Source organism: Macrobrachium nipponense, chromosome 1 (genome assembly GCF_015104395.2).
Source record: "Macrobrachium nipponense isolate FS-2020 chromosome 1, ASM1510439v2, whole genome shotgun sequence".
Lineage (NCBI taxonomy): Eukaryota > Metazoa > Arthropoda > Malacostraca > Decapoda > Palaemonidae > Macrobrachium > Macrobrachium nipponense.
In genome coordinates this window covers 106,846,312-106,864,030 of record NC_087200.1, presented here as the reverse complement: position 1 = coordinate 106,864,030, position 17,719 = coordinate 106,846,312, and the positions used below count along the sequence as shown (strand labels likewise).

The following is a 17,719-nucleotide window of genomic DNA, read 5'->3' as shown; positions in this document are numbered from 1 at the left end:
GTCTCTAACCTTCTTTTGATTATCTTCTCTAGGTTATTTGCTTTTGCTTCACTCATTGTTTCCTCCAACTGGGTTAGATCTCCTTTTCTGTCTTGTTGGCTTACTTTATACTCTATATATTCAAGGTATTTCCTGGTACTCTTCTGTAACTTTCAAATATTTGATTTCTTTTGTTTCATTTCTGAATGTTTTCCTTACTTTAGTGTTCATTCTGAATTGGACGTTTATGAGGTGATGGTCTGATAGGTCATATTCATATTTTCCCTCATCTATCTCCATACATTCATAGTTTTTATACATATTTTGGTTGACTAGGGCAAAGTCTATAGCGCTGTTCTGATCTCCTCTACTCCAGGTTATCTCTCCTTTGCAGCTGCTGGGATCTCCATTTAATAGCGTAGGTCATATTTTTCCATTAGGTCCATAACGTATTTTCCATTTTGGTCAAGTTCTTGTACGTGTCCCTATGAAACCTAAATGCCCATTGAAATCCCCAAGGACAATCACAGGCAGGTCTGTGGCTTTCTCTACTGTTACATGTAAGGCGCTTATTATTCGTTTATTTCTTTCTTTATCACTAGTTGACATGTAGACTAGAATTAGGTTAAATATTGCTGTTCTATAATTAACCTTTACTATTAGAATGTCTTTGTGTTCCGACTTTTCTTTTTCCATCTGGATCTCTCCTTTGGTTCTATACATTATTAGTAAACCTCCTCCTTTGGTGTCGTCTTCATCTCTCATTGAGTCTATCACTCTGATGCTTGTTGGGAATAGTCATTTTTGCTGTTTAAGGTGTGTTTCTGTGATGCACATAATTTTGTTTTCTTTTGTTTTCTCCACTAGCTAAATTATTTGTGCTTTTGTTTGCCTTGGGTGTTTATGAGCTGTATTTCAAGATTTCTTGATGTATCTTCTGTCTTGCTCACTGTTTTGATCTTTTCACTTTCTCTATTTACAAAATTGCTTCTACCGTCTAACCATTTATCTATCATTTGCGAACAACTTTTTTCTTCTAGGTCTAATAGTCTAAGATTGTTACTAAAGTTACTTCCTTCACCTACCTGCCCTAAACTAATTTCCCTTCTTGTGGCAGTAAAGAAACACAGACTTGGTTTTTTCTTCTTTACTTAAAAAATGATATATATATATATCTATATTATATTATATATATTATATATATATAATATATATATCTATATATATAATATATATGACAGACACAACGATCCTTTGGTGGAGAGGTAATAATCTCCTACAGGGCTTGACTTCAACTAACTACACATACTCCCCACTCTCCAAGAGAACATCTTAAATAATCATTGACAATCAACAACAAGTAATATACAAACTCAAATAGTCATAAACGGTCATTTACACCTCTTCCTTAATAACCCACAACAACAGAAATACCTTTATACATAAACTGTCCAATTAAACCCAAACAGTAATTAACAGTTTCAAACAATAATTATACACTCCCCCCTGAATTACATTCACATATATTACAAACTCTAGCTCTTCTAACTCTTGTTGAATGTCTTGGAATCGCGTTGCACTCAGCAACAGTGCCTGAATCTTCCTCTTCCCCCTCATCTTCATGAACAGGAAGCTGTATTATAAGCTCCTCATCCTCAGCATCAGTAGTTTCCTCACTCAATATCAATCCTTGTGAAGAACACGAACGAAGATCTCTAACATGGCGTGGAACTCCATTGACTTCAACAGCTTGTTCTGACAAAACTCTCGTAACCTTGCCTCTTTCAAATTGCATATTGCATCGCATTGGATGGTTTTACCCACACCTCATCACCTGCTTTGTAGGGGCCACTCACTGCCACTTTGTTCATTGAGCATGGATCCACTCCTCGGACCCTCACAGGGTAAGAATACAGCATACTGACAGGGGCAGTCGTTGAGTCGCAGTCATCACGAGGCATCAAATTATACAGATATACAGCCTCTGCAATGCTGCAGCCTTTCCTGGCAGCAATGACTTTAACAGTTCGATGGCATCTCTCAGCTATACCATTTCCTGATGGAACATAAGCACATCTAAAATTAAGATGCACGCACCACTTTTTGCAAAGTCAGCAAATAGTTTGCTGCGAAAAAAGCAGGGTCATTGTCAGTTAACAGTTCCTCCGGCGCTCCTCGTTCATAGAACACTGTCTCAAGTTGCCCAATGATGCTCTCACTGGTCTGAAAATGGAGCCGACGCCAGATGGCAAATTGAGATGGTCCACAATCAATGAGAGTAAGATACGGCCGTCCATCATAGTGAGTAATATCCATGCCAACTCTCTGCCACACTCTATCCACTTCCAGACTACCCTTCTGCCACTTCACTGGGGCCGGGTCTATTGACTGGCATGCCTCACAGCATTTGACAACAGCCTGTACTTGCCGCCTGGTAACTCCTGGATGGACTTTCTTCACAAAATAGAGAGTTCTTCTCACACCTGGGTGACCAGCAGCATGATGGATCTCCTTAATTCCATCACTAATGGCAGGGACAACAGAAGCACACACAAGTTTTGCATCTTGGTGACATGAACCAAGGTCCCTCAGCCAGCACTGAGGTACACGTGTCAAAACTGTCAGCTTATTATTTGGCAGAAGACACAAGTGTAATAGACAGCTGGAGGTCACACTCTTCTATCAATGACAAGACTATTCCTAGTCTTCTTCTGATGAGCATTTCACTTGCGGCCTTGGTCTTCAATCTGCTTTTTCCTAAAAGTCCATCTGAAATCCATCTAAGCACAGTAGATGAGTCAGTCATTAATTCCACCTTTTGTATCTTCCAAGCCAGTGCAAGATTCAATCCTTTAATGACTGCATCTAGCTGCAGCCATATTGATGTAGCAAGAGTCGTCTTTCGCAGCAGCTGGCATCTTCCACAATGGAACCATTTACTTCCACTGCAACACCAAGCACAAGAGAACTAGCATCCACCCATATCTTGAATTTGTCACCAGTGACATTCCACTGTCCTCTCACAGGGTCATCCTTCTTAACCTTCTCCAGAAGTTCCTGCAAACATATTTTGATGTAATCATCATTAATGACGTCGTCCCATCCTTCAGTGACTTTATTGACTCTTCTCTTGATGAATGCTACCGCCACTCGCAGCCATCCACAAACAGGGTAATGGCCTAACAGTCTACCACAGTATGAGAACACTGCTCGCCGAGTCAATTGTCTTGGTGCATCGCCCAGGTCATTGTCCCTTTTCCAAAAAAGACTCTCCTGCTCCCCCCAAACTCTCAGGCCCAATGCTCGAGCCCCTTCAGCAAGTCTTTGGTGTGGCTTACTTACTAGCCCAAAATTTCTAAGATGCTCCTCTACACGGCTGGCCTTAACAATATCTTCATTCACCAAGATGTCATCAATATAAGCTGATGTTCCTTTTCTTACAATTGGGTCCTGAAGGAGAACGCAGTTTAAAACAGATTTCATTACCATCGCAGCAATATTCAAGCCAAACCCTAGTCGAGTCAGGCAATACCTCTGGCCTTTGAAATATACAGTCTGGTATGGCCACAGAGACTCATGGATTCTTATTTGCAGGTAAGCTTTAGCCAAGTCTACTACAGATACATTCACTCCTTGCCTGCGTCACTCACGTAGTTTGTCTGAGCACACATCCGAGTCTGCTGTAAATGCATCAATGTACGTATTCAGTTCTCTGAAGTCCAGTACAGGCCGCACCTTCTTTTTATTTTGCTGTACAACAGCCATGAGGGGAATAAGCCCCTTAGCTGGTCCATATTTATTCTCATCATAAGGAAGTAGCCAGCCATCATTCACCCATCTTTGTAGCTCTGATTCATACAGGTCCTTTGCCTCCTGAGGTACAGAATATGCCTTTACTCCATTCTCCAGGACGCCAGGCTCCTTGCCCTCAGACCACTTCCATGTAGCTGTCCAACATTTAATCACAGGATCATAAATTGCACTAAAATCACGCTCATCCACCCCCACCTTCACATCAGCAGCTGCAGAAAAAAGAGTGTCTTCCATTCCAAAACGTACACCACCCTGGGTATCGACAGTGACTCCTCCTAGAGCCCTCACACCATCCATGCCGAGAAGAAATTTAAAACCGAGGGGCATTAGAGTAGTTACACATACAGAAATGCTGGCAGTAGCTCCATTACTGAGTTGCAAGTGCACGACGCCCATTCCTTCACACACCCATTCTTGCCCACTCACAGTTATCATGCTAACTGCGCACTTGTTCCATACCTTACAGCATGAGACATGAGCGATGCTTTGAGAACACCCAGTGTCTACTAACACGCAACACTGAAGACCCTCTACACTCAAAACAGTACTTGGCAGCACCTTACTCAGTGGGTTTGGGGAGAGGAGGCTGGCGCTGATGCCTCCTCTCCTTGCTCGTTTCCCGGACAAGCTGACGCAATGTGCCCCATTCCACCACACCGATAGCACTTTACCCTTCTCCGAAATCGACCATTTACTCGGTTGCGAGCAAGACAGTCCCTGGCAAAGTGATTTGGTCCAAGGCATACATGACATTTCTGAACTGTTGTTTCTACTGGCACAGAACCCAAGCTTCCTGTGGCGCCAAAACATGTTTCCACTTGTTGGAATTAACTTTGTGATAGGCTTTACTTGTTTATTTAGTTGAGTATGCCATTTAATTTGCTGTTTCAACGTTTTCTTTATTGTCATTTGAATTATGAGTTTTATTAAATAATCCAAGTTTATTGAAACTGCATTATTATTAATTGTATTGTATTGCTTTAATTTTGAGTGATTTGCCTTTGTAATTGTTGAGTAAGAAATTTGAGGATAAGTGATTGTTACTGTTTTGTGATCCTGTAAGATTTTCCGATGACTTCTTGTCATCGTTTGTTGTAAGAATTTAAACAGAATACAGTTAGAAACAGCGGCGTCACCACCCGGCTTCCTTTCTCAACCCTTCTTGGATGTTGTTAGTCATATATTAAGAACATTTTGGTGCCCAGACCCCGGGAAAGGATATCAAGAACCCGTTTGTGAGTAATTATATGCTAATAAATAGTTCAAGATGGAGAATTTGTTAAAGAAGAGAAAGGCAAGCCAGAGGATGGGTTTCTAGGCTAGGAAAGGAACTCGTAAGTTTATTAGGAAGGCCTGTCCTTAGTGCAGTTGAATTGAAGGCTGTTATTGAAAATTTTGATATTCGTTTGTCCAAGTTAGATGAAGTACAGTCAGAAATAGAAGTTGAGTTAGAAAGTGACTTGCTTGATGATGACTTGGACAAGGCCTTTGAGTTTAGAACGACGTCTCTTATACCTAGGATTAAGGCTGCTGAGAAACTCCTCGAGTTAGACAAAAAGGTGACGATGATAGTAGTACTACTACTAATGGATCTTCAGGTGCACAAGTGAAGCTGCCTAAGCTAGAACTGCCGAAATTTAAAGGAGAAGTGACAGAATGGCAGTCCTTTTGGGACCAGTTCAGTTGCCATGTAGACAATTCAGATATACCAGTAATAAGTAAGTTTAGTTATTTAGCGTCATTGCTGAGGAGAAGCCAAATCAGTTATCTCAGGTCTATCTCACACAAGTGTAAATTATAAGATTGCATGTGATCTACTTAAGGAGAGATTTGGAAGGCCTGAGAGGATGATATTTGCCCATGTTCAAGCACTTTTAAATGGCAAGGTTCCTGTTAAGGCAGGAGGCCCTAAGTATGTTTACCTGCTGTGGAATCTACAGGATGAGTTGTTGACGCATATCAGAAGTTTAGAGGCTTTAGGTGTATCTGGTAAGCAGTGCAAAGTTTTCCTGACGCCAATTATTCTTTCTCGTCTTCCGAGTGAAATACGAATGGAGTGGGCTAGGAAAGGCGCTGGTCATGAAAGTGATTTGGAATGGCTTCTGAAATTCTTACAAGAAGAAATTGAAACTATTGAAAGATCTGAGACATTTAAAGATGTTACTTCTAGGAAACCAGAAAATCCTAGTGTATCTGAAGAAAAAAGAAACTGGCACTCTAAGGGCTCAAGGGAGAAGGTAACCTCTGCATCTGCTCTGCATACCTCATCAGAGGTTGAATATCCTATCTGTGGATTTTGTGCTAAAAAACATAAAACAGAAAATTGTTATGAAACCTTGAAATTGAATGGGCCACAGCGTGCTGAGAAAATAAAATCTGCTGGATTGTGCTTTAAGTGTTTAAAAAAGGGTCATTTAGCTAAAGGGTGTTATTCCAAGTGTACAAAATGTAATGGAAAACATAACCTCATAATGTGTGGTATTAAGTTGGATTCAAATAAGGATAATGACTCCATAAAGGTTGCAGTAGAGAACAGGTCTGAAATTGTAAATAAAGGTAATGAGCAAGGTTCCTCTGTTAATTTTGCTGGAGCTGCTCTTCATAACGTTGCTTCTACAAATGTAACTTGTACTATTTTACAAACTGCAAAGGTTCGTGTTGTGGGATCTAATGGCATACCTATTGAAGCAAGAGCTTTGTTTGACAGTGGGTCTGACCGTACTTATGTTAGTAGTAATATTGTAAAGAAATGTAAACCGGAGTGGATTACTAGTCAGCCCCTTGCATATTCAGTGTTTGGAGGTGACAAGTCAAGTAAGAGTAGCCTAAGTAACATTTATAAATTGAAGGTACTTGATCGTAATAATTTATCACATTTGTTGACAGCTGTTGAGATTCCTAAGATATGTCAGCCCTTGATTAGACCAGTTATTCCAAATAATATGTTAAACGCCTTTTCTCATGTACAACTTGGCTTGATTGATTATCAGAATAATTCACATGTTGAATATTGATATATTGATAGGTTTTGGATGCATACTGGCAGTTCATAAAGTCTGATGATGTAATTCAATTTGATGGAATTGTAGCTCAAAACTCTGTATTTGGTTGGGTACTGTCTGGTGCCTGGCATGCTAATCCTTTTTATCCCTGTACGTCATCTCAAATGTTGTGTATTTCAAAGGTGTCTGATTATGATGTAAGTAAATTTTGGGATCTGGAATCTGTAGGGATTAGTCCTAAGGAGTCCAATAATCAATTAAAGTCAAATTTCACATTGCAGGAATTTTCTGAGAAAATTCAATTTGTTGAAGGTAGATATGAAGTAGCCCTACCTTGGAAAAGTGGAACAGCTAAGAGTGATCTAATAGATAATAAACAACTTGCTTTAAAGAGACTAAATAAATTACACTGTCAATTGGATAAGGATGTTAAGCTGAAAACTGAGTATTACAAGGTTTTTGATGAGTATGAAAAGGAGGGTATAATTGAGGAAATTCCTAGCAATGAGATTAGTAGTGGTTTCCCTATTTTTTATATGCCTCACAGACCTGTTGTAAGAGAGGCTAGTACAAGTACAAAGGTAAGACCTGTTTTTGATGCTTCCGCTGCTAGTTACAATGGAGTATCTTTGAATGATTGTCTCCAAACTGGCCCCTCTCTTAACCCGACTTAGTAAAGATACTGATTTCGATGTTAGGAGATGGCCTATAACCTTGTCAGGTGATATCAACAAGGCATTTTTACAAGTGAGTATGAGACGAGAAGATAGAGATGTACATCGTTTCTTACTGAAGTGTGAAAATGGTATTAGAATTATGAGATTTCGGCGTGTTCCATTTGGTAACACTGCTAGCCCCTTTTTATTAAATGCTACAATTCTATATCATCTTGAACAGTGTAAAATGACTGAGGTAATACAAGAGTTAAAGGAAAATATGTATGTAGATAATTGGTTGAGTGGTGCTGACAGCTTTAATGAAGCTTATGCCAAGTTCAGTGTGGCTCGTAAGGTTTTATCTCTGGCAGGTATGCCTTTGACCAAATGGGTTTCTAATAGCAAATTAGTGACTTCTAGATTTAATGATAGAATTAATCTTGTTAAAGAAGATGAAGCTACTAGTGTGTTAGGATTGCATTGGTATAACAATTCTGATACATTTTCCTTTCATGGAATTGAACTAAGCTCCAAGGTAGAGCTGGAGTTGACCAAACGATCAGTTTTGAGTCTTATTGCTAAATTATTTGATCCTCTGGGTCTTCTAAGTCCCTTTGTAATGTATGGTAAAATACTCTTTCAGGACATTTGGAGATTGGATCTTCTTTGGGATGATTTATTACCTCTGGAACTGCAGGTTAAGTTTCAGAAGTGGGTCGTGAGTGCTAAATTTCTGAAATCTTGGAATGTTAATAGGTGCTATTTTCCTGATACTTCATGGGCAGGTCTTTGTAAAATTGAATTACATGCCTTTGGAGATGCTTCCACAAAGGGGTATGGTGCTTGTGTATATATACGAACCTGCTCCCAAGATGGTTCTTATAAGGTGTCATTGGTGGCATCCAGATCTAGAGTAGCACCTATCAAGACAGTAACTCTTCCTAGACTGGAATTAATGGGGAGTTTATTATGTTCAAGGTTAGTAGTTTTTGTAAAGAATGCTCTAAGTTTGGGTAATGATACCTCCCTCATATGTTGGACTGATTCTAAAATAGCATTGCTTGGATTCAAGGAGACCCTTGTAAATGGAAACCCTTTGTAGCTAACAGAGTTACTGAAATCCAAAGTATAACTCCACCTAGCTGTTGGCATCATTGTTCAGGAATTGACAACCCCTCTGATTTGATATCCAGGGTGATGTTAGGTGATCAGCTTTCGGCTAACAGTTTATGGGTAAATGGTCCCTCCTGGCTATCTGAACCTTTGTATTTTTGTCATGAAGGTAAACAATTGTTTTCTACTATGGAAGAAGCTAATTGTAAGGACGATATAACTTGTGTTGCTCTCAGTTTAGACACATCTTTGTTTGAATTTGATAGATGGAGTCACTTTAGTAAAGCTCAGCATGTAATGGCTTGGGTTTTGAGATTTGTACATAACTGTAAAAACGCATGTAATTAAATGTTTGGGAACTTCTGGCCCATTGACTTCAGATGAATTAGAGAAGGCCAAAACTAAAATGATTTATTGTGTACAGAGAGAAGTCTATCCCTCGGAAGTTAATGCTTTATTGAGAAAAAAACCTATTTCAAAGGGGTCAAGTTTGTGTAAACTGGATCCTTTTCCAGATGAGCAAGGTTTATTGAGAATTAAGGGTAGGCTTGAGCATGCAGATTTAACCTATGAAAGTAAACACCCAGTAATAATACCCAAATGTCACTTTGCTAAACTACTTGTCAGCTTTCAACATATATTTCTTAAACATGCAGGTGTTTCTTCCATTATGTCTTCCTTAAGAAGTAGTTTTTGGGTAATAGGAATTAGAGTATTAGCCAAGTCTGTCATCAAGAAATGTGTTAGATGTCAAAGACATGATTCAAGGGCTTGCAGTCAACCTGTAGCTCCTTTACCAGAATTAAGGGTGAAGGCTGCACCACCATTTACTGTAACTGGTCTCGACTTTGCTGGTCCTCTATTTTGTGCTGATTTTGCATCGAAAAAGTTTTATATTTTGTTTTTCACGTGTGCTGTAGTCCGCGCCATACATGTAGAGCTTACTGACTCCATGAGTGTCTTTGACTGTATGCTTGCAATTCGCAGATTCATTGCTCGTAGGGGCCTTCCATCAGTGCTGTACTCCGATAATGCTAAGACCTTTGTTGCATGTGTCAGTGAATTGCAAAAGGTTTATGGACACCTGTCTCCCCACTTGAGATTTATAGTTCCAAGGTCTCCTTGGTGGGGAGGTTGGTGGGAACGTTTAATAAGATCAGTAAAGTCTGCTGTTCGAAAAACTTTAGGTGGTAATTATATTTCCAGGTGTGATTTAGAAACGACCTTACATGAAGTTGAGGCATGTGTAAATTCCAGGCCTTTGACTTTTGTTAGTGAAGAACCTGATGCCCCTGTCCCTTTATCTCCCTCTCATTTTCTTATTGGGAGAAGTACAGGTTTTCAAACTCCGGTGAACACTGACCCTTCTTGTATTTCAGCTAAGGATTTAAGTGATAGAGAAATCTTAAGAAGGCAGATCTTAAATAAGTTTTGGACTGTGTGGAGCAATGATTATATCAGGAATTTACCTTGTGCTGTTAAGGGTTTCACTCTAAATTGTGACCTGAAAAAGGGCGATTTAGTGTTAGTGAAGGAAGATAATTTGTCCAGACTGCATTGGCCCTTGGGTGTGATAGTTGATGTATTTCCAGGCAAAGATGGTCTTATTAGAAGTGTAAATGTAAAAACTTCCAAAGGGGTAATTACCAGGCCTATACAAAGATTACATTATCTGGAAATTTCAAGTTTTGACTCTGAAGCTATAACAGAAACCATAAATGAATCCATGCCTGAATCCCCTCTTGAGAAATCTAAGTCTGTATTCCCTCTTGAGTACTCTGTTGAGAATCGCACCCGATCGGGCAGGATAACTAAGGTCCCTAAGAAACTAGATTTGTGAGCATATAGGTTTGTATCTAGATTCACATGTTTATTCAAGATTTGTAAGTCCATTTTGCTATGAATAACATTTATCCTAATTTAGTTTATTTTTGTCTCAGCAAACATCAGTTTGAGTTACTGCTACAGAATCTATTGAAATTACTGTTAAATTTTAACTTCCTATTTGAGACAAATTCCAGTGTAACTTACTGAATGTTATTGGACTGTACCTTTTTCATTATTATGTTTTCTTGATAGGAGTTATGACTCCTATGGTGGGGAGAATGTTGGAATTAACTTTGTGAAAGGCTTTACTTGTTTATTTAGTTGAGTATGCCATTTAATTTGCTGTTTCAACGTTTTCTTTATTGTCATTTGAATTATGAGTTTTATTAAATAATCCAAGTTTATTGAAACTGCATTATTATTAATTGTATTGTATTGCTTTAATTTTGAGTGATTTGCCTTTGTAATTGTTGAGTAAGAAATTTGAGGATAAGTGATTGTTACTGTTTTGTGATCCTGTAAGATTTTCCGATGACTTCTTGTCATCGTTTGTTGTAAGAATTTAAACAGAATACAGTTAGAAACAGCGGCGTCACCACCCGGCTTCCTTTCTCAACCCTTCTTGGATGTTGTTAGTCATATATTAAGAACACCACTGAAACAGAAGGAAGGTCATCTTTCAGAACCGCCCGTGCCCGAGCCAAAATCTGTTCCAGATCGAGGACTTCCATGCGAAACCCGGCTCTCAACAGCTGACGAACTCTCTCTGGTAGTCCAGCTACAAAAGCACATGCAAGAGCTTTTTCAGAAATTCCTCCAAACAGGGATCCGAGTCGACGTAGCTCAGCTAAGTAGACATCCGGTGCCTCTCCACTGTGCAACTTCCTACTGACAAACTGTTCATAGGCTACATAGGGATCAACAGCAAACGCAGCTAACAATGCTTCTTTCACCTTGTCAACCTTCTCCCTATCTGCTGTGGGTAACTGTAAGTACACTGCAAAGGCACCACCTGTAAGCCGCAGAGGAATCACACTGGCCACATCATCAACTTTCCGAAGCTTGCAAACCAGCTCCAACTTCTTCAGCCACTCCATAACAGATTGTGCGTTTCTGCCATCATACTCAGGGATCAGTTTCAAGTCGAAGTTACTCTCCATACTGCCTAGATAGCTTGTGGCAGTAAAGAAACACAGACTTGGTTTTTTCTTCTTTTACTTAAAAAATGATATATAATATTATATATATATATATCTAATATATATATTATATATATATCTATATATATATATATATATATATATATATATATATAATGGACACAACGATCCTTTGGTGGAGAGGTAATAATCTCCTACAGGGCTTGACTTCAACTAACTACACATACTCCCCACTCTCCAAGAGAACATCTTAAATAATCATTGACAATCAACAACAAGTAATATACAAACTCAACTAGTCATAAACGGTCATTTACACCTCTTCCTTAATAACCCACAACAACAGAAATACCTTTATACATAAACTGTCCAATTAAACCCAAACAGTAATTAACAGTTTCAAACAATAATTATACACTTCTTCTTCCTACCTGAGAGTTCTTAACATTACTACTAGATATTCTATTTTCTCCTAACTCTAAATTATTTTCACTCCTAAAACTCATTTACACTTCTAACAATTCTATTGTTTCTATCTATATTTCCCTGGACTTCCTTTTTAGAGTCTTCTAGTCGTCTGAAAGTTTTCCCATCTCTTCAGCTCTCCCTTACTTATGAACCATCCTTCATCTTTGTTATCCTACTTTTTCTTTAATTCAGATCTTAATATGCTATCTTTTTCTCTTTCTTTAGCAGTCATGTCTGGTACTATAGATATTTTCTTGTAAATATCCTTTTTTGCATTCTTTAGCAGTCTGGCACTTTTTAATATGTTCCACTTTTCTCTCTCATTGCTGAGTTTCACTAAAAGTGCTCCGGGCCTTGATCTGCCTCACGTCTCATTGTTTTGTCTTTGTTGCAGTCGTGGCCTACATAACCTTATTAGATCTTTAATTTTCCATTCGTCTTTATTAAGGTTAAGTTCTTTTGTGAAAATTTCGTTGCGCCTCTCTTCATCTAGCTTACAGTCTTCTGTTTCCTCTCCTGCTTGAGGCTCTGGCAAGTTGAATATGATCAGGTTTTCCTTCCTTCTGTCTGTCCTGTGCCTCTCTTATTTCTTCCTGAATTGTTTCCCTTATTCTACTGTTGCTGAGGATCTCTTCCTTTATGTCGTTTGCTAGGGTCTCTTTAATGTCCCCAATCTCTTCCTTTATGTCTTTGACTAGGGACTCTTTAATGTCCCTAAGGGTTACTTCTATTTGTAGTAGTCCACCTTTAAGTGTCTGGTTCTCTTCCCTGAGTTTTTTTTTTATCTCCCTATCCTTCTGGTCTCGACTCTTACTACAATCTGCACAATACCAGTTTTTTACATCTACCGCTCTCTGAATGCCAGCATACTGATCATTAGTGATACTGACGCAGTTTGTATGAAACCATTTCTTACATTTGTCGCATTCTAACGCCTTTTGTTGCCTACCTACTTCCCTTCTACGCTGTGGGTACGTATCCCCGAATTCTGGTTAGGCCTAGCACGGATATCAACTCCACTTACGGTATCCCGGTTATTTCTAGATCCTCCCATTTCTTATATGTGCCCTAAATATGCAGAAATGTAAATCAATGTTGCAATACTTGCTTTGTTCGTTGTGATCACATTTAACTCAAAACAAACACAAAACAAAGGGAGAATAACACGTTACCACTTCAGGACTCACTGGTCGTAACCTCGGAGTACAAGTACACGTACAAGTATAACCACCGCTACGCTACTGCATTTTACTAAACTACTATCTTAAGAAAACGCCGACAGGAAATTTTGACAAATGTTCATTAGACATGAAAAATACATTTATTCATATTTATTTGATTTGGGAGGAACTGTTCCTGTGCGAGATGCGTAAAGAAAAAGTGTTCCTAGTACAAGATTATCAAGGTAATAAATACTTCAAGTCACTCTAATTAAGAAAGCCAGTGCCTTGGATTCTATTTTTACGGAAACCCCCTGAATTAAAATCACTCACATGATACCTTAGGGAAAACTGACATATTTCTCATACCTAATCCTCTGTCTATCAGTAGGTTTCCTAGTTCATTTTGAACAATTCATTTGTTTACTATTGTTTGTTAATGTTCCTATAACCATTTTGTCTGTCTTTAAAGTTAATATATGACATTAAATGTCTAAATGATTGTATATAAACTGTTTTATTAGGTATTTATTTCAACTGACAGAATATCAGAGACTATGATTTTACTGAACTGTTCTCCATGATCGGTGGTATTTTCAATCTTAATGCTTGTTCTTCTTCTTCTTTTTCTTCATAATTTGGCACATCTTGTTGCCCTAAGATGTAATTCATCACAAAGTATGCATATACCCTGTTTAACAGTAAATTTACCGAATCAAATACTTAAATCTCCCTTGGAATATAATGCTTCTCCATTACATCTGTCTTACTTACGTTCAAGTTTCTAATAAAGCTCAATACAGCGTTTGACAAGGTTCATATTACAAACACTATGTAGCATATATTTTTGCCTGCACAGTTTGTTATTTCGCATTCCTGCGTGTCTCCTTAACTGTGGCAAGCATGATTTAATGGCATAGTGTTTCCTAGCAGTAGTCAGATTTCAGCGTTGCGTCTTACACAAAAAAAAAAAAAATAATTCTGATTGGGTCCCTAAACCCAGGATTCGTTCCTTAATATGGACGAAAGACGACAATCTTACCTAGACTACTGGAGTCAGTTGTAAAACATCTGAAGTTTACAACTGTGACAAATGCATCTTGTGAAATATGTGAGGACAGAATAAAGATCAGAAACGCAAGAACAACTTACTTTGCAATACTTAGGAAGGGAGTTGATTGTTATTATTATTATTATTTTTTTTTTTTTTTTTTTTTTTTTTTGCCTCTATCACAGTCCTCCAATTCGACTGGGTGGTATTTATAGTGTGGGGTTCCGGGTTGCATCCTGCCTCCTTTAGGAGTACATCACTTTTCTTACTATGTGCGCTGTTTCTAGGATCACACTCTGCATGAGTCCTGGAGCTACTTCAGCCTCTAGTTTTTCTAGATTCCTTTTCAGGGATCTTGGGATCGTGCCTAGTGCTCCTATGATTATGGGTACGATTTTCACTGGCATATCCCATATTCTTCTTATTTCTATTTTCAGATCTTGATACTTATCCATTTTTCCCTCTCTTTCTCTTCAACTCTGGTGTCCCATGGTATTGCGACATCAATGAGTGATACTTTCTTCTTGACTTTGTCAATCAACGTCACGTCTGGTCTATTTGCACGTATCACCCTATCCGTTCTGATACCATAGTCCCAGAGGATCTTTGCCTGATCGTTTTCTATCACTCCCTGTGGTTGGTGCTCGTACCACTTATTACTGCAAGGTAGCTGATGTTTCTTGCACAGGCTGCAGTGGAGGGCTTTTGCCACTGAATCATGCCTCTTTTTGTACTGGTTCTGTGCAAGTGCCGGGCATTCACTTGCTATGTGGTTTATGGTTTCCTTTTTCGTACTGCACTTCCTACATATGGGAGAGATGTTATTTCCGTCTATCGTTCTTAGAATATATCTGGTTCTTAGGGCCTGATCTTGTGCCGCTGTTATCATTCCTTCAGTTTCCTTCTTTAGCTCTCCCCTCTGTAGCCATTGCCATGTGTCATCGCTGGTTAGTTCTTTAGTCTGTCTCATGTATTGTCCGTGCATTGGTTTGTTGTGCCAGTCCTCTGTTCTGTCTGTCATTCTCCTGTCTCTGTATATTTGTGGGTCTTCGTCTACTTTTATTAGTCCTTCTCCCCATGCACTCTTTAGCCACTAGTCTTCACTGGTTTTCAGATATTGCCCCAGTGCTCTGTTTTCGATGTTGACGCAGTCCTCTATACTTAGTAGCCCTCTCCCTCCTTCCTTTCGTGCTATGTATAATCTGTCCGTATTTGCTCTTGGGTGTGGTGCTTTGTGTATTGCCATATGTTTCCTGGTTTTCTGATTTATGCTGCGGAATTCTGCCTTCGTCCATTCCACTATTCCTGCGCTGTATCTGATTACTGGCACTGCCCATGTGTTTATGGCTTTTATCATATTTCCGGCATTGAGTTTTGACTTGAGTATCGCCTTAAGTCTCTGCATATATTCTTTCCTGATCGTGTCCTTCATCTATTGGTGTTTTATATCCCCTCCTTCCATTATTCCCAGGTATTTGTATCCTGTCTCATCTATGTGTTTGATGTTGCTCCCATCTGGTAGCTTTATCCCTTCAGTTCTCGTTACTTTGCCTTTTTGTATGTTGACTAAGGCGCATTTTTCTATTCCAAACTCCATCCTGATGTCCCCAGATACAATCCTTACAGTCTGGATTAGGGTATCTCAGATCTTGATACTTATCCATTTTTTCCCTCTCTTTCTCTTCAACTCTGGTGTCCCATGGTATTGCGACATCAATGAGTGATACTTTCTTCTTGACTTTGTCAATCAACGTCACGTCTGGTCTGTTTGCACGTATCACCCTATCCGTCCTGATACCATAGTCCCAGAGGATCTTTGCCTGATCGTTTTCTATCACTCCCTCAGGTTGGTGCTCGTACCACTTATTACTGCAAGGTAGCTGATGTTTCTTGCACAGGCTGCAGTGGAGGGCTTTTGCCACTGAATCATGCCTCTTTTTGTACTGGTTCTGTGCAAGTGCCGGGCATTCACTTGCTATGTGGCAACAGAGGAGCTTCGTCCGGCAACCAGGTATTCAACCCAATTGAAGGGGAAGACGGTCAGGTACTCGGAGGTCGTCATCCAGCAACTGATCACCACAACGACAGTAATCAACAGCCTGAGATTGGAGCTACAGAAGAAAAAAGGAAGAAATGGACAAGAGAAGAAAATAAGGAAATATGGAGATGCTACATCAGAAGCAACCCGACGGAGAGAGGATATAGAAGAAGATTGGTCAACATCTGGAATGAGAGGAATAACACCCCCCAAACAGAGCAGAGGCTGGCAGACCAAGTAAGGAACATAAAGAAAAAGAACTGGCTCTCCCCAACAGAAAGAGAAGAACTGGAAAGGGAAATGTCACACGACAACGAATTACACGAAGACGAACTGAGAGACGATGCCACAGAAGACGACAGGGAGGATGAGGTATCAAACAACGACACACGAAGAAACACCGACGAAGTAACAGAGAGGACGGAATGGGTAGAAAAGATTAGACAATGGATGGAGCCAGATACAGAGAGGACAAAGATCCCCTCCATGAAAGCCTACAACACCAAGAAATTAAGGGAGAAAACAAGTGAGGTCAATGAAATAATGGACATAATACACACCACCAGTATTACAGAAACAAATAACTTGGCATATGCAGGAGCAAGATTAGTAGCAGAACTGATGGGGATTCGAACACCAACACCACCAGCACAACCAACCCAACAGAAACCAAAACAGCAACCTCCTTGGAAAAGGCGCCTGGAAAAGCAAATCATGGTGATGAGATCTGACTTGAGTAAACTGAAAAAGATGGCAGAAAAAAGGCTAAGAAGCAAGAAAACAAGGGAGGAACTCAACGAGAAATACAAAGTACAAGAGAGGGGACTAAACAACACAATAGAAGATGTAAAATAGAGGCTTAAGGCCAAAGCACATAAGATCCAACGGTACATGAACAGGAATAAGGGATACCAACAGAACAAACTATTCGGAACCAACCAGAAAAGACTATACAGCCAACTAAGAGGGGAAGACAACCACCCAGAAATTCCTGAAGCCCATCAAGTAAGAGACTCTGGGAAAACATCTGGAGCAATCCGGTATCACACAACAAACATGCAACATGGCTCCAGGAAGTCAAGGAAGAAGAAACAGGGAGAATAAAACAAAGATTCACAGAGATCACGACAGACACAGTCAAACACCAACTAAAGAAAATGCCAAACTTTGGAAAGCCCCAGGTCCCGATGAAGTCCATGGATACTGGCTCAAAAACTTCAAGGCCCTACACCCACGAATAGCAGAACAACTCCAGCATTGTATCTCAAATCACCATGCACCCAAATGGATGACCACAGGAAGAACATCCTTAGTACAAAAAGACAAGAGTAAGGGAAATATAGCCAGTAACTACAGGCCTATCACCTGCCTACCAATAATGTGGAAGTTACTAACAGGTATCATCAGTGAAAGGCTATACAACTACCTAGAGGAGACAAACACCATCCCCCA

General features: G+C 39.5%; 1 pseudogene; it reads right to left on the bottom strand.

Annotated features, from left to right (window-relative positions):
- Positions 1–1,363: 1,363 nt before the first annotated feature.
- On the bottom strand, positions 1,364–11,550 carry LOC135218898 (uncharacterized; annotated as a pseudogene).
- Positions 11,551–17,719: the final 6,169 nt, after the last annotated feature.